Source organism: Vombatus ursinus, unplaced genomic scaffold, assembly GCF_900497805.2.
Source record: "Vombatus ursinus unplaced genomic scaffold, bare-nosed wombat genome assembly UNPS02014786.1, whole genome shotgun sequence".
Taxonomy (NCBI): Eukaryota; Metazoa; Chordata; class Mammalia; order Diprotodontia; family Vombatidae; genus Vombatus; species Vombatus ursinus.
The window spans coordinates 6024184-6050794 of NW_020954564.1; positions in this window are offsets into that span (position 1 = coordinate 6024184).

Sequence of the window (26611 nt, forward strand, 5' to 3'; positions counted from 1 at the left end):
TTTACTGTCCTTGGTATTCTAAAACCCACTATTATTTTATGAACTGAAAGAAGTCTAGATTTCAAAGTAAGAGGTAATGCTACCCATGCATTTTATTAATCATTTGATATGTATGGATAATATCAAGATATATGACTCCACTGAAAAAACATATTCAACAACAACTGCATGTCATAGAAACTTTCTCCAATGATATCAACTTATGATTTGGACTCTATAAATGTAAAGTTCTTAATACATACCAAAACAGAATAGAAACTAATGGCTTGAATTGGAAACTGGGGATCAAATTGAACCAATGAATTAATATGATATTTAAAAATGTTTTGCTTTCTCTCTAGGCAAGACACATTGTGCAGGAGGATATCAAGGAGAATGCAAAACGTATGCTAAGATACTTATTGTCATCTAGAAGTCAAAGCTTAATGGGAAGAACACATTTAGGCCAATTAACACTGACACAATATCAGGCTTAACATATGCTTTCGTGAGAATAAAATGGATGACAACTGATCTGGAAGATATCCAAATAAAAACTCACATAATGTAAGTGAAAAACAAGGCATATCACTCTAAGACATCTACATAAAGATTCACATTTCCTTTTTAAAAGCGTAATAGGAAAAGACTCAGTAGATGTTCACAGAGTGCAGGTTTTTCATGCTAGGAAAAAAAACCTCATAGTTTTAGAACAAATATACTTCATTTCACAAAGTAATAGTAAATGCTGATGATGAGTATATTGTCATAGTCATCTTTATCACCATCATCATTAGCATTTATATATACTCTAAGTCTTGCAAACACTTTACAAATATCTCATTTTGTCCCACTGGATTTGTCAAATGTCTCCTCTCAGAGCCTATGAAACACCTAGGATCTAAATGCAGAATCCAATGGTGTTCCAAGGTTGATAATTCATATGAAGTCAGCAAAGAAGTATTGAACAAATTATTGTCGTATGGATTTTGATTTTTTTTTTAGTGGTAATCGAGGAGTTGGTGATAGTGAGTCAAGACTAGGTATCACAGAAAAGATATCCTTACTGAGACGGGATCTACCTCACAACTTCTGTCTCCTTTGCTGGATCCTCTTCCAGATTATACTCAGTAACTATAGGTGTCCCTCAAGGTTCTCTCCTGAGTCCTCTTCTCTTATGCCTCTACACTACTTCAGTTGGTGACCTCATCTCCCACGGATTTACTACCATCTTTACGATGATGATTCTCAAATATACCTTTGCTCCCTCAATCTCTCTCCTGACCTCCAGTCTTTTGTCTCCTATTGCCTTTAAGACATCTCAAATCAGATGTCCAGTGGACATTTTAAACTCAATGTGTTAAAAAAAAAACTGAACTCATTGTCTTTTCCCCCAAACCCTGATCCTCTCCTACCTTATCTATTATGGTAAAGGGCAACATCATCTTCTCGGTCCCTCAAACTCCCAACCTAGGAGTCATTCTGGATTCCTCACCATCTATTCTTGTTCCCACCTGACATACTTTTAAAAATATTATTTTTTAACATTTTTATCTTTTTAAAATTTGAGTTCTAAATTCTTTCCCTCTTTACAACCTCTCCTCCACCTAATTAGAAGCAAACAAAATGATATCAAATAATTATACATATAGAATCATACACAATATAATTCCATATTAGCCATATCACTACGAAGCAAAAAAGAAAAGAAAAGAAAATTATGCCTCAATTTGTATTCAGAGTTTATAATTCTTCCTCTGGAGGTGGTTAACAGTTTTTCATCATGAGTCCTTTGGAATTGTATCAGGTTGTTGTATTTATCAGAGTAGCCAACATTTTCACAGTTGTTCATTATTATAACATTGAGGTGTGCACAACAATCTCTTGGTTCATCTCATTTGACTTTGGATCAGTTCATATAACTTTTGTCTTTTTTCCCCTGAAACTAGCTACCTCATCATTTCTTATAGTACAAGAGTACTCCACCAAAATCATACACTACAGCTTGTTCAGCCATTCCTCAATTGATAAGCATCCTTTCAATTTCCAATTCTTTGCAACCACAAAAAGAGCTGCTATATTTTTGTACATGTAAGTTTTTTCCCCTTTTTCTTTAATCTCCTTGAGGTACAGACCTAGTAGTGGTATTGCTAAGTCAAAGGGTGTTCATAATTAAATATCCCTTGGGGTATAGTTCCAAATTTTTCTTCAGAATGAGTAGACCATTTCACAACCCTACCAACAGATTGTTAATGTACCTATTTTTTTTTCTCATGCTCTTCAGCAATTGTCACTTCTGATATGTGTGAAGAGGTACCTCAGATTTGGTTTAATTTGCATTTCTCTAATCAATGGCAATTTAGAGAATTTTTTTTTCAAATTACTAAAAATAGCTTTGATTTTTTCTTCAGAAAATTGATTGTTCATATGCTTCAACCCTTTATCAATTGGGGAATAGCTCTTATTTTTATAAATTTGACTCAGTTCCCTTTGTATTGGATAAATGAAACATTTATGTGAGAAAAATACTGTAAAACCTTTTGAAATTATTTCATTGCTTATGGTACCTTTTTAGCAAAATGTGTCTTCATGATTATCTCTTTTAATGGTGTCTGCTTTTGCTTTTGCTGTGCCTGAAATCATAATTGCTATCCCTGACTTTTTACTTCAGCTGAAGCATAAATAGATTCTGCAGTTCTGTTTTTTCTCTGTGTATTTGTTTTTCTGTTTCAGATATATCTCTTGTAAACAACATATTATTGGATTCTGGTGTCTAGTCCATTCTGCTATCCATTTCCATTTTATGGGTGAGCTCATCTCATTCACATTCACAATTATGATTCCTATGTATTTCCCTCTATCCTACTTTCTTCTGTTTATTCCACCTCTCTCTTTTTCCCTGTCCCTACATAAAAATTTGTTTTGCTTCTGACCACTGCGTCTCTTTATCAGCCGTCCCTTTTATCATCACCCAATTCCTATCTGGAACTGTGATCCTGAGCTGCTTATGGGCTGTACAGTTGTCAATCAACATCAGCTACACGCAGTGTCAACAAAGAGTTCCCTGAAATCTCTTTCTCACCAGTTGTCCAACCCCCTTATCATTTCTGGGCTAAAAGCTCCTAAAACTACAACTATTGTCACTATTGTGGTGACCTCATAGGATCACTACTAGTGTATCTGCTACACTCCAAGCTGGTTCACATCTTGATGCCACAGACCTTTCCTGCCAACCTCCTGAAGTTTCTTAGGCTGGAAAAATGTCCCAGTCTGATCTTTTGTTGGCTCTGCTACTCTAAAATTTGATTTGAGGAGTTATTTTAAAGTTGTTTGGAGGGTCACATCATCCAGGTCATTCTATTTGTTACTAGAGTTATTATGAAGATGTTTTCAAAATATTTAAGGAAGTTGAACTTACATCTCAATTTAATTACAAACATCAATCATTTCATCAAACTGAACACTTGTCTGCAGAATATTGAATACCAAATATTTCCAATTGTAACTTGTCCTCTGACCATTTCTATCAGAACTCCATCAAAAAGATGAGAAGAATGAGACATTAATAATAATGATAACTCACATTTACATAGTGCTTTTATTTGATGAAGTCCTTGCCTCATCACAAATGTTGTTGTTCTGACAAAAGCATTCTGTAGACCTTAAAGTATTATATTACTGTGTTTTCTTGTTGTTATTATTATAATAATCTTTTTTCTTTTTTATTAATTTATTTTTAGTTTTCAACAATCACTTCCATAAGCTTTTGAGTTTTAAATTTTTCTTCCCCTTCCTCCCCACCTCCCTCCCCAAGATGGCATACAATGTGATATAGGCTTTACATATACATTCCTATTAAACATATTTTCACATTAATCATGTTGGTAGGAAGAATTGGAACCAATAGGAAGAATTACAAGGAAAAGGAAACAAAACAATACAGAAAGAAAAAGAGAACAAATAGTATGCTTCAATCTGCTTTCAAACTCCATAGTTCTTTCTCTGGATGTGGATAGCATTTTCCATCATGAGACTTTTGGACATGTCTTAGATCCCTGTATTGCTGAGAAGGGCCAAGTCTATCAGTGTTAGTCATTGCACAACATGGCTGTTACTATGTACAATGTTCTCCTGGTTCTGCTCACTTCACTCAGCATCAATCCATGCAAGTCTTTCCAGGTTTTTCTGAAGTCCACTTGCTCATCATTTCTTATAGCACAATAGTATCCCATTACATTCATATACCACAACTTGTTCAGCCATTCCCCAATTGATGGCATCCACTCAATTTCCAATTCTTTCCCACCAGAGAAAGAGCTGCTATAAATATTTTTTTATATGTGGGTCCTTTTCCCATTTGTATGATCTCTTTGTGATACAGCCCCAGAAGTGCTATTGATGGGTCAAAGGTTATGCACATTTTTATATCCCTTTGGGCATAGTTCCAAATTGCTCTCCAAAATGGTTGGATCATTTCACAACTCTACCAACAATGCATTAGTGTTCCAATTTTCCCACATCTTCTCCAACATTTATCATTTTCCTGTTTTGTCATGTTGGCCAATCTGATAGGTATGATGTATAAAAATCTTTTAAGATGGGTAATACAACCAGCATGACTTCCATTTTACATGAGGTCAAGAGATTGTGGCTCACAAAATTAAGTGACTTGTCCATGGATACAATAGTTAATAAATTTTAGAGCTTGAACCCAGGTTCTGACCCCAAGTGATGTGTTCATTCCACCATACCATGTTCCGTCTCCTCTTTATAGCAACATCTTAGTTAACAAGGAGGATGCACTCCAATAACCAACTTTATTGTCTGTGAGTGTTAAGCCAGAGAACAAAAAAATATAGGTTTTGACTGGGCTATGTTGTTCCAAGAGGTTAATTCTCTTTTCTTTGCACCTCAGGTTTTCCGTGTCTTTGATGCCATGTGCATTGGTGAGTAAGGGATACTAGTGGGAGGAGAGAAAGGAAAACTATTCACTCTTGCCAAATAGTCTCTTACTCAGTGATGTGGAGTTTGCACATAGTTCTGATCTCAGTGGCTTCTTTACTCAAATTTGACTACTACCAAGGAAATCATAACTGTGCTTCTAAACTCTTCCACACACAGCCAAAGTCTGTTAAAATTTCAGAGGATTTTGATAACTGAAGAAAAATTGTTAAGTGGTTTAGAAGGTTTAGTGTCATAGAATGATATCACTGAAAGACTTCATAGCATAGAATAGCAGAGTTCAAAGAAACCTTTGAGATATAGAAATTGAGTCATATAAAGGGCAAGCTTTCTTATCTTCATTTTGCAGATGAAGAATAAAAAAAGATGTTGAGTTACCTATTGAAGGTCACAGAGTTAGAGACTGAGGTAGAAAATTAGTCAAATTTGCCCAAGTCATCCTACTAAAGTTTTCATTTATCAAAAGAGTAGCAAAGTTTACTTTATTAACTTGGTTTCTTTATCATATTTTTTTAAAATATTCATTATATTTATGTTTTATTATTTTTGCATCACTGTCACCTCCCAATGACACCTTCCTCCCTGCCCCCATAAATCTTCCCTCATAATAAATAAAATTAACCAACACAAAGCAACACATTAGTCATGTCTGAAAATGTATGCCTCATTCCACATTGATAGTCCATCATCACTCTTCCACAAGGTGGGAGGTAGGCTTTGCCACCAGCTCTCTGAAGTCATAGGATCATTGGATAATAGATTTAGAATTGGGAAGTACCTAAGAGATAAAATCAGATTCAACCTCCTCATTTTACAGATAAGAAAACTGAGTTCAGAGAAGTAAAATTACTTGCCTAGGGTCACATAGCTAGTAAAGGCCTGAGGTGTGACTTGAAGTTTGGCACTTTTTAAAGGCCAAGCTGCTTCTAGGTCACTCATGAAAGGTCATTTCATTCAACAGAGTTCTGAAATCTTTTGATGTCCTTTTCCTTTACATTATTAGACTCAATGTGTAGATTTTCCCCCTTGGTTCTGCTTACTTTTCATACAAGTCTTCCCAGCATTCTCTGAAGCCTTCATATTCATCATTTCTTAAGGTATATTTATAGCTCTTGGGAGCCCCTGGCATTTTTTAGGGTGAGTCCTGATGAGAATGGCTAACCCAGGGTTTAAGTTACTTTTTGTTCTGCATCCCCTAAAATGACAGCTTACAAGCCTCTAGTGATATATTTACATTTAATAGTTAGTTAGAAGCCAGAAGTAGTTCAATCCAAAGACACTTAATGAAATGGTTTAGTAAGAAAAGCAGCAATAAAACATTTTCCTTAAAAACCCAGGACACACTTTCTCACAAATACACATAGCATCAGTGAGAAGAATGCACTAATGTAGGGAAAGCACATGATGAGATATAAACAGGAAACACATTTGACCAAGAGATGTGTGTGGAGAGGCATACGATGTAGTAAATAGCTGGCCACGACACTTAATTGGGAGGGCAACTCACACCTTTGATGCCGCAAGGTGCTAATGTCTTCTGGGGCCATTAGCACACTGCTCCCCATTGGTCTCTGTTTGATGCTGCTCAGTTAGAAACATAGGCTGGTGGGGAACCTGTGGCTTCGAGGCCACATGTGGCCTTCTAGGTCCTTGGGTGTGACCTTTTGACCAAGTCCAAGTTTTACAGAACAAATCCTTTTATTAAGGGGATTTGTTCTGTGAGGTTTGTATTCAGTCAAAGAGTGGCCTACCTAGAGGGCCACATGTGGCCTTGAGGCCACAGGTTCCCCACCCCTGTGATACTCTGGCTATTTAGCTGCCATAGACTATACCACTACACTCACAGTCTCTGTTAGATTGTACTTGTAGTTTTAGCCAGATACTGATTGGCCAGATTCTCTTCCACTGGACACACAGTCTTTGCCAGACACTGTTTTCATCTGTTCAAAATTTTACTGCCTCCATTTTCTGAATCACCTGAAATCCTTGGCTATTTATCTTAAAGTAAAAGTGAACTCTGCCATCTCTGCCATTCTTCCTTATTAGGCTTTCTGCACCTCCTGAAGAAAAGGCCAGAATACTTATGCTGGTCCTAGATAACTAGCAAAATTCCTCCTTTCTTTGTTTTTCAGAATCTTGGTTATTAAGATCTTTCTTTTCTGCAGGAGGAGATTCTCAGTTCCAGGTGTGTGTGTGTGTGTGTGTGTATAAATGTATATGTCTGTGTGTGTGTATTATATATATGCGAGTGTATATATATATATGTGTGAGTGTGTGTGTGTGTATGTGTGTGTGTGTGTGTATATATATATATATATATATGTATGTATATATATTTACAACAGAGAACAGGGTATTCTAGCTTGGCCAATTAATACCTTTACCCTTATTCTAATGTTCTAATTCTTTTCTTCCTGGTCCAAGATCTTGAACACCATTACCAGAGAAATCACCTTGGCTTTTCGTACACTTGCTGCTTTTCAATCTCTGAAGGCTGGGCTATAAACCAACCAATGATTATTTATTTAATATCTACCAAGTAGTTCTGGAGTTTACAATCCCTTATTTTCAAACCCTAAGTCTTTTTCATCCTCCCATGTGGATGAGTGAGTGGGGACATATCAAAGAGACAAGTTAAATCAAGATGTAATGTCACTGTCTCTACTACCTGCCTGATCAAATTCCTGACCTTTTTCTATACATATGGTGTCAGCAAAGTCCAGCAAGGACTTTGGTCCCTTAAAATGTAATATTATATTACATTTGTATGGCACAATTTGTCTAGTTATTCTGAGCAGTCACTTTCACTTCTTTAGTACTATACATGTGCTGAATATATATATATATATATATATATACACGTACACACATATATATACACATACACATATATACATATAACATAGATATGCATATATATACATACATGCATATACATATATGTATGTATAAAAACATACTGTTTTTCTTTGATTTTTTGGAGATGTATGCACTGTTATAGTTTTCCTGGGTCAAAAATACATTAAATTTAGTTTAATGACTTTAGTATAATTTAAAATTGCTTTTCATATGGTATATTTCTAAAGTTAATAATGTGTGACCACCACTGAAGTTGTCCTCTGATACGTCATCCTGCATTGCTGAAACTATTTCAGAGGAGCCCAAAATTTGTAGGGCCTTACCAAGCTGGAATAGGCCTAGTCTTTCATCTGATGATGAGATGAACAAAATCTGGAGAAATTTATCACCATGTCAGTCACAGAGGAATGCATTTATTTTGGACACAGCAACTCATGAAGACTATTCAGGCACAGAAGGGTTGTGATCTCCATTGGTGGATGGAACAGTCATATAATAAATCTTTGAAGAAGTAAGAATGTTTGTGGTCTGTGCATGTGCAAGTGTATTTAGAGAGCTTTTAGGACAGTTTTCCATATATGCCTATTAGATAGTGCATGCTAAATTAGAGCCAGCTTCAAGAACATTCAGGCTGAGATGGCTGCAGTTCTATCCCAAATATTAGAGCTGATAAGGCTGGGGAGCAGCTGGAGTCCAATAGAATCAGGCTCCATGAAAGGATGAAAGAAAGAAAACAAATGAAATCAACTTTTTTGAAGTGCTAACTGAAATAATCCCTCTCAAGCTCACCTCAGTGAGCCTGGTAAGCCAGACAAAGATGTGCAAAGAAAAAAGTGGGAAAGCAAGCCTCCAAGAGCAGCTCAGAGCAATAGACAGACCCTCGACTCTGGAGTCAGAAGGCCTGGATTCCAAGCCCACCTCTGCCAATTTATTGCTATGCCACCTTGTCCAAGACCCTTAACCTCCTTCAGCCTCAGTTTCGTTATATGTAAAATGAGAGTCATGAAATAGATGGCCTCTGATATCCCTTCTAACTCTGCATTGATAATCCCATGACCCTATGCAAACCTGTCTACTGAGATTAGACAACCTAGATCTCTGCTTCTTGGGGTAAGAGGAGGAAAGGTAGAGAGTTTCAACTGGACATTTACTTGGATATCTTCTTAAAGGGGGCTCCACACATAAATAAGAGGATAGAAACACCAGAAGAGCTTCTAGCCCACTGATTTTGGGTTCTAGTTTTTTTTTTTTTTTAAATGTCCTCTTATCTCAAAGGACATCACTTTGGTATTCTGTGGTGTAGGTAGGCCCTTCACTGATGTGGAAAACAGGTCATCCACCAGTGCCACAAAATTCTATAATTAAAATGGATTCTCTCTGTCTCTGTCTCTGTCTCTGTCTCTGTCTCTGTCTCTGTCTCTCTCTCTCTCTCTCTCTCTCTGTCTCTCTCTCCCTCTTTCTCTCTCCTCTCCTCTCCTCTCTCTGTCTTTTCTTTTTTCCTTCCATTTCCCTTATTCTCCAATACATCTCCATTCTTTCACCCTCTATGTCCTCTCTCAAGAGGGAGGTAAGTAGCACAGTGGATAAAATGCTGATCTTAGAGTCAGGAAGACCTGAGTTCAAAACCTGATTCAGACAATTACTTGCTGTGTAACCCTGGGCAAGTCACTCAACCTTGCTAAACCTCAAATTCTTCATTTGTAAAATGAAGGGTTAGACTTGATGTCCTCTAAGGTTCTTTCCAGGTCTAAATTCATGATCCTATAATTTCTATAGGTTCCTCTTTCCAGTCCTCTGCTTTTAACTTTCCTTATTTCTTTCTCCTCTCTCCAACACATTATTTTACTGACCGTTTGGGTCAAATGCCATAACTTTGGGTTCTGTATTGATCTCTGTCTCATTTCAATTTCTAGTTGCATCTCCCCTAGGTTTACTACTGATTGGGCAATCATGCAACTACAACCATTTCTAGAATCCTTATGCTTCCTCTGGAAGACTGTTCACAGATATGCGATATAGGACCCAATATGACATCCCAACATAATCTGGTCTGGTTAGAACCCACCACTGAATGCAGAAGTGATCCTACTCTGAACTTTGAAAGTAGTTTATGTTTCACAAGCTGCTGTTGTCTTAAGTACTTATGATACCAGTGGGAATGGAGGTGGGGGGGAAGACAAATAGTTTTCTGAAAATATCTCTTCAGGAAAAGATTTCTCCCCACTACCTATAAAACATTCATAACACCTTCATTGTGCTGTAAATCCTGAGCAGGAGTTGATAACAGTGTATGAATTTTTAATGTAACATTTATAAATGGTTATTAAAACTATCTTTAAAGTAAAGTGTCAGTTTATTTTTAATTAACTGTTGGCCATTTAAGCTCCCCAATGGCCTGTGGGAAATAGCAATAGTTTCCCCTGCCAGTTACCCCAGGGTCCCCATATTTAACCCCTGTGTGCTCATTGGCAAACATAACAAGATATGAGAGGCCAGTAAGCAGCATGAAGAAATTTTGGATGGGAGGCTCAGTCAGGTAGGGTAGTCAGGTAGGGAACCCCAATGAAGGCTTTGACCTAGAAAGTCTCTATGGTCCTTTCCATTCTAATGTTCTTTGATTCAGAGAAGCCCTGCTTTTCTCTGCCTCTCGGTACACAGCTGTCAAATCTCATCTGCCCACACTCTGTAGGACAAATAAGAATCAGGCAAAGCAGAGCTCATCTTTCTCCTCCAATCAACTGTCCCAACTGTGCCAATGATGTGAACTTCTTTATCTCTGCTTGTTGTTGGATACTATCCCCTAGAATCAGCAAAATCTTTTCTCTACACCTCACTGCCAGAAAGCTACTTTCTGCCTATTGCCTTGCAGTTTCCTCAGATGCTAACCCTGGCTTACTTACCCAGCTCCTTGCCTTTTTTTCCTCTCCCTAGCTGCGTGTAGCCTAAGCAGAGGTTCTTGATAAGTTCTGTGAATTTTTTTCTTAAGAAAGTCTTTAAAAGTATCTTGATTACAATATAACTCATTTTCTTTGTAATCCTATGTTTTATTTTACGTACTTAAAATCATTATTCTGAGAAAGGACCTATTAGCTTCACAAAACTGCCAAAGGAATCCATGACACAGAATTAGGTTAAGAATCCCTGATCCAGTGGGCAGCTAGGTGGCACATTGGATAGAGCACCAGTCCTGGATTTAGGAGGACCTGAGTTCAAATCTGATCTCAGACCAGACACCTGACACTTACTAGCTGTGTGACCACAGGCAAGTCATTTAACCCCAACTGCCTCGCAAAAAAAAAAAAAAGAATCCCTGATCCAGAATAATAGTTTCTCTAGCCACAACTCTGCCTGTCTCACATCTTGAGACCTACCATAACCACCTATCTAAGTTTATTGATCATCCTAATTTTTCTTGATAGAAGGTCTGGACCTGGTGCTGAGCTGTTATATTCCATATTGGATTATTGGGGAATAGTTATCATCCATAATTCCTCCTCAAACAGAACCCCATCTATATGCATATAAATCCTTCTGTTATAACTTGGATGCTCCCAAGTTGACTGAAGGGATCATCCTTTTGTGTCAATTCTATCAAGTGGAGAATGATTTAGAAGATTCCCATTGTCAGACCAGGGATGAATGAGACTTTTCCTACCCAAAGACTCTGTTTTTAACACTGGCATCAATTTAAGTCCACAGGCTTTTATTGAATGCTGATACTAATACTAAACCTAAACCTATGCTCAAAATTTTGAGGGATAGGAGAACCCAGGGATCTGAATTTTGAAGATATTAAGGAACTTAGATAACTCTTTTCCTTCAAAGGTAAGTTAATTTTCCATGACTTTTATCATGCTTTCCCAATCCTCAATGACGTCTCCTTTCACTGAATTCCTAATGTGTTCAGTATCTATATTTACCTACAGTATTTTATAAGACTATATCATATTTCTATAAAAATTATAATTTAAAAAGCCACTTTTCTCATAATAATCCTGTAAGGTTGGTAGTGCAAAGATTATTATATTTATTTTACCACGAAACTGAGATTTAGCTAACAAACTTGCCCATAGTCAAATAATTAAGTATAAAAAGTCAGGATTTGAACCTAAGGCTTATGTCTTCAATTCTAAAACTTCTAAAATTTTACTGATATTTGCTTATAATAAGTTGTAGTAGGAGAAAAAGCATTATGATAAGAATCAGAAGACCTGGTATCTAATCCAAATGCTACTAATAAGTAACAGTGATATTTGGTGAAGAGAAGAAATTTCGCTGGGTCTCATTTTTAAAATGATGAGATTGTACTGGATCATCTCCAAAGTCCTTCTCATCCTCAACTTTGATGATCTGCATTCTAAAGTTTCTTTTCCCACTCCCAGTTCTAGTTTTTTAAGGTCTCTTCCATACATTTCATACTTCAATGAATATATGAATACATCCTCCAACTCCAAATAGAACATTAACCCTTTGTAGTTCCTTGTCCAGGTACAATGTCCAAATATAATTTTTATCATTCACCGCTGTTGAAAATGAGTTTCGGGAAAGATGTAGTCATCCCCTGACATCTCCCAAAGATTAGAGATGTAGTTTGGCCAGCTCTAACTTCCCTTAACAAGGGGTTATCGATCTAGCGCCTGTGGACTTATTTAAACCTTTCTTGATCCTATTTATAGACTTGTGAGAGCTTAGAGCCAGCATGGAAATGTCAGGCTGCCAACCAAATAAGATAATCTTTTTTCCATTGTCACAAAGACTCAAGGCATTATTTGTTGCTTTTAAAATTAATTTTTGAATATGGGGGTGGAGGAAGTAGGGGAACAATTTCAATGGGGATGTTAACTGCAGCAGAGAAATACTACTGGGATAATTATGCTCTCTAAATGAACTTGACTCCCTGACTAGTGTCAGGTTTTGCTAAGTGCCCTGGGCCCAACTGAGACTAATTAGGATTGCATTAAATATTAAAGCTTTCTGACACCAGGGTTTCAACGGTGACAGAAGAGAAAAAAATCCTGCAACCTAATCTGGACTCAAAAGGAGTAATTTATGCCCCCTTCTAATAACAAAAGAAAATCCAATTATATGGATGGATGAAAAATATGTTTAGAGTTGAAGTTAACTTAAATATACATATATGCTGTACATAAAAATAACATTAATACTCTCAACAGAGACAATTGCTGCCTGGTACTTGGCAAGCCAAACATGTTGATCGTTCTCCTATAAACATATTGAGAAGAGAAATTACATATTTGCCTATAAACCAATTTGATATTTTAGAGGAGTATGCTATCAGGATGAACATTGGCATCAAAAATAAGATAATGTTACTTCTACTTGCTTGTTTCTATTGTAAGAAATGGGTCAAATAATACAGACTCCAAATCGACTAGGGCTTTAAGTGACCTCCCAGATAGTCGTATACTGGGAAAACAACAAAACAACAAAAAATCTGGGCATTGGAGTTAATTGGAACTAGATTCTAAACTAGTCTGGAACTTACTAGCTCTATGGGCATGGATAAGTAATTTAATTTCTCTAAGCCTCAATTTTCTCATCTGTAAAATAAGAATACTCATATCTATATTACTTCTCCCCACAGAGTGGGGACCATGGGGATCAATGCATAAGAAGATAATGCATATAAAGTATCTTGCAAACTTTAAAGTGCAGTAACAATGTTAGTTATAATTTTGACCTTCTAGACACCACAAGGTTCAGGAGATTTGGGTTGGGTCCCAGATATGCCAGCTATCTCTGGGATCTTAGGCAAGTCACCTCAGTTTTCTGACCCTCAGCTATTTCATCTATAAAATGAAAATAATACCCTCTGCCTGACTCAGGGATTTGTTGTGAGGATCAAATGGTACAGAAGATCAAAATCTGCATTTAGAAGTTAAAAGGCTATATAAATGTAAAGTAGTTATTATTATTGGTATAACTGATCTTGTTTGGATTGGTACTTTATCAAATGAGTGAAATCATTGGAACCCAGTTCACAGCATTTTTTTTTTAGTAAGCTTTGGACTAAGGGTCAGAGGATATGAGGACTGGTCATGGATCTGCCACTTAGTTGGTACACAACCTTAGGAAAATTGTCTCCCTGTTTCTTAGCCTCTTTTCCCCATCTTCCATTTGATGCTTCCTTCCAGTTCTAAGCCATTTGGGATAAATTATTCAAGTTGCTTTTGGGAGATGTTCATCAGATGGAGACACAACTTTTAGGCAATATCTTTGGGATCTGCCAGCAAACATGGATACCCTTCAGTGTCAATGTCAGCTCATACTTCCTAAGTGGGCATCCACTTTAAAGATCAAAAATAATTTGAGCATGGATAGGTCTTTGGTCATCTTTCTGACACAAGGACTTGACCTACTCTGTGCCTTGTACCTGACACTCCAAAGTTTCTGAGCTCCTCTTTACAGTATCTGGCAAGGCCACACACATACCTCACTGTAATCCAACAATCTTTGAGCTCTGGCAGTTTGTCTCTATCAAGACTTTCCACCCCTTCCTCCCAAGCACAGTAATTGGATAAACCCTAACATTTTTGCAAAGGACACATCCACCAATTGCCTTTTGTTCCATTCACTATCCCTGTGATTTCCTATAGTAAAGCATCTCTCTTTGGTTGACATTCCATTAGTAATTTTGCTTTTCCCTATTAAAATATATGGGGAGGGACTGACTTGGTTTTTATCTTTGTATCTATAGGACCTAGGGCCTAGAAAATCGTATTTATTAACTGTTGGCCTGACTTCTCTTTCATTCATTCATTCATTCATGTATGCAAGCATTCATTCACTTAACAATATTTGGCACTATGCAGTGTGGAGAGCTTTTAGAATAAATTGTAAGATTTCCCTATAGAAAACTGTTTAATCAAGTTTTTTTTTAACATTGAAATGAGTTTCAGCTGTCTCTCTGCTGAATACAGAACCTTCAAAACTATGTGGTGTTTTTCCACCCTCAAAATAACAACAACAAACACATTATGAAATTATGGAAAAGCTATTTTTTTAATCTATAGGATGTTTGTTGCTAAGAGTTGCTAAGGGTTACTAGATGTTTATCCATCCTTGGTATTTGATAACTGAAACTGTTACAGGAAGGAAAGGCAAAGAATGCAACTTGGTGGAGGGAGGAGGGGGAGAGAACTGGAATTTTTGGTAGGTCAAAGTACCCCAACCTATCCTTGAGAATGAGAGGTGAGGGAAAGGGGTGGGGACCAGAACTAAGCCTATCACTGTCTCTAACGTTTGCTACCTACGTGATCTTAAGGAAAACCATTTCACTTCTCTGGTCTTCTGGTTCCCATCTGTAAAATGAAAGAGTAATACTGGATGATATTTCAGGTTCCTTTTAGTTCCAAACCTATGATTCTATTAACTTGTAGGGAAACTGAGCAACAACTTTCCCCAGAACCCTGAATTCTTAAGCACTAGAATATCTCCTAACTCATACTGAAGCCTGTGTATTTTAGTTCAAGATGATCCTGCTTCATCATTCATGTCTTAACTTATGAACACCTGTATCCCTTAAGTTCTATATTGAGCCTTCTTTTCCTCTCCTCTTCCTTCTCTTCCCTTGCCCTCACTTCTTCTCTTATTTTTTAACTCTTTCTCCTTGGGTAATCTTATCAACTCCCAGTAGTTTATCATCTCTAGTCAGATATCTCCCAGATTTATATATTTAACCCAAGTCTGTCTGTTAATTACCAGTTCCACATCTCCACCTGCCCACTAGACATTTCCAAATAGATATCCCATAGGAATCACAAACTCAATGTATGCAACACATAACTCATCTCCCCCTCCCCTTCCCCTCAACCCTTTGCTTTTCCCCATTTAATTTCTTGAGGGAACTATCACTCAGCCAGTCACCTAAGCTTCACAACCTGATGGTCATCATCTTCTTTATTCTCCTTCAACCTCTACATGTATCAATTGCCAAATCTTGCCAATTCAACCTCTATAACAGCTTTCACATCCGTGTTCTTCTCTCCACTACTCCAATTTAGGACCTTGTTACCCCTCATTTGGGACATTGTAACAGCCTCCTAATTGGATTTCCTGCTTCCAGTGTCTACTTGTATTGATCCATCCTTCACAGAACTGCTAAAATAATCCTGCTAAAAATAGGGCATGGTTATGTGACTTGCCTACTCAAGGATTCTCAGTAACAACTTTTTTTATTCTAGAATAAAACTCAAATTCCTTTGTTTGGCTTTTGAATTATCTCACAATCTACAGCCAGCCTCTTTTTCTACACGCATTGGCTGTTACTCTCCATAAATTCTACCTTCCAATCAAATTGGACTCTATTACTTCTTCAAATGTAACATCCCATCGCCAATCTCCATGTCTTTGCAAGGTTGCTCCCTATGCCTGGAAGTATCTCCATGCTCTCTTCTGCTCTGCACTTTCCCTATCTTTCTTCCAAGTTCAGTTCCAATGCCTCACCTTTCTAGATTTTTTGACTTATTTGCGCTCTCCCTGCAGAACCTATTTTGTGTCTATTAAATTGAGGTATATTTTGTAATTTTTTTTCTGTGTAAGTGTAAGCTTCTTGAGAGCCAGGGAGTGTTTCATATTTTATATTTGTATTACTTGCACCTAGACCAGTAGGTCTCTCTCTCTCTCTCTCTCTCTCTCTCTCTCTCTCTCTCTCTCTCTCTCTCTTTCTCTGTATATATATATATATATATATATATATATATATCATATATATCATATAGCAGGTGGTCAATAAATGCTTGCTGAATTATTGAAATAAGAAATAAGTTGAAACTAGCTTTTTAAAAATGTTTAAAGTGTTGGAAGTGGTGTGTATGAGGCATTCAGAGACACTTTCTGACAATGAGAACACTGAAAAAGTGTGGTGTGGTGTAAAGAGAATCTCCAATTGATTTATTGGATGGAAGCACCTCCCGTGAACAGGAGAAGGGCATTCACCTTGCAAGCAGAAGATGATAGACCATCCCTATTTGCAACAAAGAGTCAGGGAGAATGGGCTCTTTTCTGATATCTTTCCTTCTCTTGGCTAGTAATTTTTGTGGGCAATATGTCCAACACAGTGTGTAGCTCTGTATCTTTCTATCTGTCCCTATGCCTCCAAATACATGCCACAAAACTGTTTATTAGGGAAAGGAAATGAAAGATGTTGATTAGGGAGTCAGTGTCCCAAACTGTAGCTTCCCCTTCTTTCAATGTCTCACACATCTCTTTACTCATACACATTTACATGATGGGAAAAACTATTAAAAATATCCTGGTATGGGGCAGCTGGGTGGCCCAGTGGATGAGCTCCAGCCTTGGAGTCAGGATGACCTGATTTCAAATCTGGCCTCAGACATGTGACACTTACTAGCTGTGTGACCCTGGGCAAGTCACTTAACCCCAATTGCCTCACCAAGAGGCAAAAAAGAAAAAAAATACCCTGCTACCCATAACAAATAGGAAATAAATTTGAAGCAATTTCAGAAAATAAAGTCCTAGTAACCAGGGAACTAGAAAAGTCCTCATGCAGGAGGTGAAACTTTAGCTAAGCCTGGAAGAAAATGAGGGAATCTGAAAGGGAAAGGGAAAGGGGGTGAATACAGAGAATGAAAGATAGATTATGCAAAATCAGAAAGAGAAGAATGTCATATATAGTGAAACAAATGAAAAACCCCTAGAAACAGAGTTCCTAGGCAATTAATCATTAATTAATTAGGATAGCCAGCAATCAATAAATCAATGGTCAGTGGTTTCTCTCAGTAACCAAAGATGCAAAGGAAGACCCTGAAATGCTTTAAATTCCTTCCTGAAAGGGAATTCTCCTGACAAGTGATACTCAACTTTGATTGGTGGACATTTAATGAGGAGGTGGACTAAAAGTCTTAAGATCCTTCTGCTGAGAATGTGACTTGATCATGAGACTCAGCAGCCTTCAGCAATCTGGGCAGGGGAATCTATCTCCATCCTGACTTCTCTGGCTGGTTTTCTCCTTTATTAGAAAGGTCAACTCAAATTCTAATGGAGAGAAACAAGGATAGAGGATCCTTTCCCCAGAGTAAGGACTCACCCAGACTGGATTCTATTTATACTCTGAACAGAAATTAGGTCTCCTAGTTGGGTGGGGTCTTGCCCAAGAATGAAGAGCATGTTCCTTGAGTGCTAGGAGTATCTCAACTATCAGTCATATCCTTCAGGGACTGACTTTAACAAGAGCAGGTCTTAATGAGGAAATAGTAGAAGAAAAGCCTGGGATATCAATTTAATAATGAGTAATTAATATAATGATAACTTCTCTCAATAGGGAAGAAAAAAAAGGCAGTTTGGCTAGAATGTAGTGTGTTCAGGAAAGCAGTGCCTATTAAGTTTGCAAAGGTAGGCTGGTGTCAGATTGCAAAGGATTTTAAAAGTCAGATAGAACATTATGTGTTTATTCTAGAAATAAGAGGGAACACTAGAGGGAGTGATGGGGCCAAACCTTTTCTTTAGTGATAGCACTTTGGTACCTCTGTGGAAGATGGATGGAAAGGGAAAGAAACTAGAATCAAGGTAACTAATTAGGATATTTAAATGGTCTGGATGAAGGTGAAGAGTCTCTGAACTAGTGGACATGTGAGTAGAATGAAGGAGATATAATCAAGAACCCTTCTTGTACTAGAAGAACTAAGACATGGCAGCGAATTGGATACCAAACCACACATAGAGGAGCGAGTGAAGGATGACTCAGGCTTATGACCTGGGTGACTTGAAGGATGGTGGTGCTCTTGAATGATTGGTCATAGAAAATGATCCATCACTGTAATCACACTAATGTTTTCCAGTCTTTCCATGATGTCCAAGGCTCTTCCCACTCCAATCCATCCTCTAGCTGCTAAAGTGATTTTCCTCAAACTCAGGTTCAACCATGTCAACCCCATATTCAATGGCTCCCCCAAACTGCAATGCCTCCCTATCAACTCCATGATCAAATACCAAATCTCTTTGACATTCATTTTAAGGCTTTTGTACCCAATCCCTTCTCCTTCCCTTTTCCTGTCTTCTTATATTTTACCCCTTGCCGTGTACTCTATGATCCAGTGATACTGGCCTTCTTGCCATTCCTTGAACAAGACACGCCAATTTCAGCTCTGAGTATTTTCTCTGGAGGCCCCCCATGCCTCTTTCCCTCCTCATCCTTGCCTCCTGGATTCTCTGGCCTCTTTCAAATTCCAACCAAAATTTCATCTTCTGCGGGAAGCCTGTTCCAATCTCTTTTAATTCTAGTTTATCTTGTTTATAGATTGTTTGTACATATGTGTTTGCTTGTTGTCTCTTGAATTTTATTGGAAGCTCCTTGAAAGCAGACATTGTCTTTTGGCTTTTTTTTTTGTATCCCCAGTGCTTAGCACAGTGCCTGGAACATAGAAAGCACTTAATAAATGCTTATTGACTGACTGACAATGCAATCAAGGACAATGCAGATAACTAACAATGCAGTTACCGTTGCAGCAATCATCCAACTTTGTATTTACTGAGACTAGTACCACAAAAGAATTGAGATCAATACCTAGAACAGAAATAAAATCTACTGCTGGGATCAATTAAAAAAACTTGGAAGAAAGAAAGTTTTGAGGGGAGGATAATTAGTTCGGTTTCAGAAATATTGACTTTAAGATATCCATACTTTGTGCTTTTATATAGGTCCATCTGAGGTCATGGATTTTATCAGTAGCTTTCTTGAATTTTGTATCCTGTGTACTTATGGATATCTTTAATGATGTTCTTCTTCCTAAACTGTAGTTGTGTTCTATTACATCTGGTAGAGTTCAACTAAATGGGTATTTTTCTTTGTACTTTCCTTTTCTGTTTAAAGCATGTTTGAATGGATTTGCATGACTACAGTTAAACATATTCTTATCAGATTTTGTTAAACACACCTGATCACTGGCCAGGAATCTGTCACTCCTATATTTTAAGCTATGGATTGTAAATCTAAATCCAGTTTCCAGACACCTTTTTAACCAGCTGTTCACATTCCAACATTTGTCTTTCTCTTCAGAAAGTCCTTGATTGGCAGCAATTATCAAAACACCACCTGTGATCCTAAGGTCTTTATTTTCTTGCCTAAAGCTTTATTACCATTAGAAATGCTTTTAGTTTGGCTTAGTTATTTTTATTAGCATATTAGCATTATTTGTGACCATGTCAATGAACTTAAAAAGATCTTAAGCATTTGTTATAGTATGTCTTGGGATGTTCTGTGACATCTTGGTTACGTGTCTCAGAAAGAAAGTAGATTTTTCTATTAATGTTATTAATTCAAGAAATTGTTGCTTCATTTCCCCCTCAGGAGGTAGTTGACATTCACCACTATTCATTTTTTCCCTCTGACGTTTGCTTGATAATCTCTTACCTGACTACACAGATAGAACCATTTAATCATTCCTTAGAAGACAAATGGAAATTTCATCTTTATAACAACAAGATTCCTCCTTTTTGAGAATAGCCTCATATCTATCCCTTAACTTTAATTGTTCTATGATTCTCCAAATCCCGTCCCCTTCTCTTCTTGTGCCATTCTTCCATCCTCAAATTCCCTGACACAATTCAGAACTTTCTGTCTCTTTAAGATATTTTTTTCACATTTTACACATTAATTTCCTTATTAATTTATTTATCTATCTAGTTGTTCATTTGTTTATTTATTACTAGAGGTTCACTTTATTCTCCCTGAAAGCCAGAAGAATAAAGTGTTCCTTTAATTCCTTTGCTTCTTATTCTAGGAAGGAGACAAGCTTGCACTTTGAAATACAATGATGAGTGGACTACTTAGGACAAACAATGACTTTGATAGAGTTTTCTTTTGTGACAGCAATGGTAATTAGTGTGTGCTGATACAGAAACTGGATTGAATGTATTTTTTGACCTTTGATTGGGCTGTCAGTTGAGTACTGGATTTTATGCCATACACGTGTTTCATTATTCTTGTCTGTTGTGTTATTAATTCCATAGTTTTTAAAGATGCATATTACTTCAATTAAAATTGCAAAATTTATAGCTCTTAAAGAGCACACTTCAATGACTGTTAGAGATGTTGTAATGGCTGTTGGTATGGCTATATCAAGCATTTCAAGCCCACAATAAAACAAGCTCAGTCACACAGAAGCACAAAGGAAGATATGATTGAAAACAAGAAATTTTAAGAACTTAAAACATGTATTTAAAAAGTCTAATTTATCCCCAGAAAATAAACACATACTATAAGAGAGATGTGATAACTTAAAGAGTCCATATTGATTTCTCCATAGCATGGCATAGGCTCCTTGAAGATATAAGAACAACAAGAAACAAGGTACAAAAAATACTAATGTTTGCTACAAACAAATAAAAAAAAGAAACACAAAACACAGATTCCTGTCATGGGTTAGGCTGAAGTAGCAAGGCAACCTGAGGGAGAAACAAAAGGTCACATATACCAAGTGAGTTAAACTATCATTACCAATTTGGACACTAACTCTTTTCAGACGTGAATGGGGATAGTCCTACATGCTGAGGCCAAATGGTTCCAGAATAGTACTCACCCCACCTCCAATACCAGCACTGCTTTCAACCTGCACTCTGCAGGTATCACTGAGGGAAGCAACCCCTATAGAAAATGGAACCACTATCCTTACCATCACCAACATCAGCCCCTGATCAACTACCATCAATTGGCAATTAAACTTAAGAGCCCAGGAAACACCTGTGCTACCACCCCATACACCCACCCTAGCCTAGACTACTGGCCCTGTCAATAGTCAATAAATAATTATTAAACACATACTATGAGTCAGGCACTGTGCTAGGCACTGGAGATATAAAATAAGGTTAAAAAAGACCCTGCCCTCAAGGAGGTCACAATTTAAAGGGGGAAACAACAAACAAATATATATGAACAAGCTACAACCAGAATAGGAAATGTTTAAGAGAAGAAAGGCACTAGAATTAAGAGGGCTTGAAAAAGGCTTTCTATAAAAGATTGAATTTTAGGTTAGCTTAGTAGTCTAATGATATTATTGAGGATAAAGAGCGCACCATCTCTACTAACTTCAACTCCTAGGACAGTCAAACCAGCCTAGGAGTAGCAACAAAGCACCTAGATGGAGAGACAAGAGGTGGCATATATCAGGGAAGTAAATTTACCACCAATCCCTTGACTATTACCTTCCTTTACACCCAGAAGAATAACCCAGAGCCCTTAACCCAAGATCCATGGGAATGGTAATGACTTCAAACCACTGGGGCTTACTTCCAGGCTAGCCCCACACCAACTTACAGGTAATCAATCCTAATGGAGATATGACCTGGTAACTACTTTTGTAGGTATTGTAGTCCTTGTTTTCTTGGTAGCCACAGATACTAAAGGTTTAGAGAATAAAGTTCTCATAATACAAATCCTTGGTAATATCAAAAGGTTCAAAATCAGAAACTGATATAGTTTTTTGAAATAACATTAAAGAAGATGCATTACTATCTGCTTTGCCACTGTACCCTAAAGATAATTGAATCTTTCCATCTGACTTACAGCTGAAACCTCCTCTATATGCATAAAGATAATACTATTCTCCCCTCTCAGGACATGAGCTCTTCTCCAGTGTTTGGGCTCTCTGGCTATTTTTATTTGTATGTTAAGCACTTATTAAGCACTTAGTGAATACCAGGTCTTTCACTCATTTATTTTTTTCAAGGAAAAAAAAACAAAGACTTGGACACTAAATATTAGAAAGTAGATTTTAGTGATTAAACTATTTTTTTTTCATGAAAGGTCATATCAAAAATATGATCAGAAATCCGGATCAGCTTGAGCTTTTACATCAGTCTAAAAAACATAAAAAAAATCCTTGGAGCATTCTTATTTTATTTATCTATTGAACATTAGTGGGTCTAGAAATCTTGTCCAGATTGGAGGAATAAAAAAAAACCTTTAAAAATGCACCAACATACTGAAGAGGACAATTGTTAGAAATTTATAACATTTCCCAAATGGAGATGGAATATTGCAACAAGAACTTAGCAGATTCCACACATCATGAAGGATTAAGAAAATTATCCAAGAGATGGAGATAAACATGCTTCAGTGGCTTAAGAAATCACCTGATTTAAAACCTATTGAAAACTCCTGGACTGTAATATAGGTTAGACTTGGAAAAATGGACTTTTTATCAGATACTTTTGCTATTCAATGTGACAATAATAGATAACACTTATATAGCGCTGTAAGAATTGCAAAGTGCTTTTACAAATATTATCTCATTCAATCCTCACAACAACCCTGGGAGGTAGGTATTATTATTATCCCCATTTCACAGTTGAGGAAACTGAGACTGGAAAAGGTTAAGTGATATGTCCAGGATCATACATTTAGTGTCTCAGGCAGGATTTGAACTCCGGTCTTCCTGACTTTAAGTTCATTGCTCTCTCCATTGAGTCATCTAGTTATGATTTCATGAAATAAAAAGCATGTGTCAGAATAGTGTGGACTCAATACTCTATCATAACAAAGAAGAACGTATTGCTGATTAATAGGTTTTTAGTCATAAAATTTGTAAATTTCATTACCAAAGTCAATAAAATTAATCATTTTTCTTTTCCTAGTTAATTGATACTAGTGTATATAATTAGTCACTTGGCCCTGACAGTGATATCACATAGAGCATGTATCACATATTCTATGCATGTTTTTGCAAAATTTTTGCTGCTTTTCATATTTGCCATATTTGCCTCAGTATTCTGTCCTTATTGCTTAGCATTCATCCAGCGGAACTACTGGGACAAATTTTTTATGGAATTCTCTAAACTGGAATTGTCATTCTCCTTTTTACCTCATTATCTTATTAGCAACTTGACAACCAAATTTGAATCCTTATCCCTTTTTCTTGCTAACCTCTTATGTTATTGCAAAGACTTGGCTTACTTACCTTGTCTTGTCAACAGCTTCCAATTCTTTGTCTTCTATTCATTTTCTTCTGTTTGTTTTAGACTTTACTTATTTTATTTTATGTCCTCCTTTTCCAATTCCTACTTCTCCTCCTACTCATATCCTTTAACTTGAGCCCTTCTTTATTTTGAATTCTTCCCAAATTTTAGCTCTTTTCTTTTTCCTTTAGCATGAGTCCTCTTTCTCCTTTTCTTCTTTCAACTGCTTCTTACATACTCCCAAATTGCTCTAGCCTAAATTCTATCACTGCCTTATTCACAGTTCCCAAACTTTCCAAATCACTCAGAGGACTTCTCTCTCCTGTTTCTTAAGGTCAAGCCTTTTATCTACCATTGCTACCTGATCTTTTCCCATGGAAGTCATAAAGTTTGTCACTTGTTGTTATTCAGTTATTGCCAGCTCTTCCTGACCCCATTGGAGTTTTCTTGGCAAAGATACTGAAGTGGTTTGCCAATTTCCTTCTCTAGATCATCTTACACATGAGGAATAGCAAATAGGGTTAAGTGACTTGCCCAGGGTCAAACAGCTTGTAAATGTCTAAGTCCAGATTTGAACTCATAAAGATGAGTCTTTCTGACTCCAGACCCAGTACTCTTATCTACTGTGCCACATCAGAAGATAAAGAGATCTACAATTTGCAAGACTATGTTAAGAATGAGTTACAGGATAAATTGAAATGTGTATTGGTAGTGCCCATAGAGTTCAAATCACAGATGTTTGGAGTACATTGTCAATATCTCATTTTTCTTATCTATTTTGATGGAGTTGAGATAGTAATGTTCCAGGGACAAGTGACTAACATGCTATTATTATTTTATACTTAATGTTCTATGGGTGATTAAGCAGGTAAACTGTTTTTTTAACTTTAAAATATTTGAGTATAAGTTCATCTTTCATATAATTCTAGTGGCTGATACTGTTCCAACATGGTTTTTATTTCTTCTACTAGGTCTTTATATTTTAAAAGTTTTTTTATTATACAGCACTTGGAGATAATAGGTAGTCAGTGTGGAGACATATATTAAAATCCTATTCTTGGGGGCAGCTAGGTGGCTCAGTGGATAGAGCACTAGCTCTGAAGTCAGGAGGACCTGAGTTCAATTCCAGCCTCAGACCAAACACTTGATACTTACTAGCTGTGTGGCCCTGGGCAAGTCACTTAACCCCAATTGCCTTTAAAAAAAAAAAGAAAGAAAGTCCTATTCTTACATTGTTATGCATTAACCTTAAGTCTGGGATATTGTGGGCAACATTTTTTTTTTCTCTGCAATGATGATATAGTCTTAGTTCAGTTTATTTATTGAATTCTAGAGGCTATTTTGAGGTCTCTATTTCTGTATAGGAATTTATCATCTGGTGGTTTATAAAGGACAGGCAACTTCTGTTGTAAAATTCTAGCCATAAGATTGTGTCTTTTAAGGTAGTTGTAAGTGATAATTTTTTGCAAGCTTAAATGATATGGTGCAGTTATCAACATTTCATTTTGTAATCTGAATTTGTGAGGGACTGTCTATGTTGGCAACTACCAGGTGGGCGCTGTGGCAAGATTAGGATAAGATCTGGGTATTTGGAAGTCGAGGCAGGGGCTGTGGTAGGCGGAGTCGTGGTGAACTGGGATGGGCTGGGTACGGAGAAGCCCTGAGGCAGTGGGCAGTGCTATGTGAGATAAGCTGGGTGCAAGGAAGTATCCAGACCTTGTGCTCCTGAGGCAAGGGGCGGTGCCACGTGGGAGTGGGACGGCAGAGAACGAGTTCCCTTTGCTTAGTCCCCTCCCTATAAGCAACGTCAACCCCAGACGCCTCCTTCCTGTGACCTTCCTGACTTCCTGGGTCCCTTTGTGTAGCACTGACCCCAGACGCCTCCTTCCTGTGTCCTTCCTGACTTCCTAGGTCACGTACTCTGTCTATGCACTAATCCCAGACGCCTCCTTCCTGTATCCGGTCCTAGCCTCCTAAGTCACTGCCTCTCCCTTGGTGTGCTAAACTCAGACAGCCCCTTCTGGTATATGACCCTACAATCATTGGCTAGTAAGCGGGCTGGGGAGGAGGGACTAGTAGGTACTTAGGAACGAGCGTGGTCAGATCACACACTCTCTTGGCTCCTGCTCTGTTGCTCTGGCCTTGCTGCTTGGGCTTGCTGTGATGGCTTGCTGTGATGGCCTCTGAATAAAGCTCTGGTGTTGGCGCCTCCCGATGGCTCGTCTTTGTGTGTTTATCTGGTTGAGTACCGAAGACTGATGAGTGAGTATGATTCTGGCAGCCTGCTCCTTATAGGAGGAGTGTTTGCGCCGCCGGCATAAGGTCGGCGTGGCCAGTACATGAATTGATCAATAAATCTGGTTTCCTTGAGAATAATCTTTTGTAATTTCTGGTGGTGTGACCTGACTCTGAGTGTCTATCATAAATGTCTTCATTTCCATAAACATTTTTTTATGACTTCCAGTCCCATTTAACTATTAACATTCAGATTAGCTTCCTCAAAAGAAAATTTGCTTCAAAATTATAATAACAAATATACAAAGATACTCTACACCAGGTGAGGTTTCATTCCCCTCTCCCTTTGCACCATATCAGTTTCTGGGGAGGAGAAGGGGTTTAGGGTAGCTCAGTTGCTATAGAGCACGTAGTCCCAATTACAAGTTCAAAGGCCCACGTTACCCAATCCCAGGTACTCTGGCTGTTCTGAGCTTCCCAGTCAGACTGAATGGCTTCACCATCCTGCCTGCAATCCTGACTCCAAGGTTGCCGTAGCTCAAACCCCTGTGTCCAGGTGCTCCTAGTGGATCCAGTGGGGATCACTTCTAGTACCTAAAACTGAGAGAGAGGGAGAGGGAGAGGGAGAGAGAGAGAGAGAGAG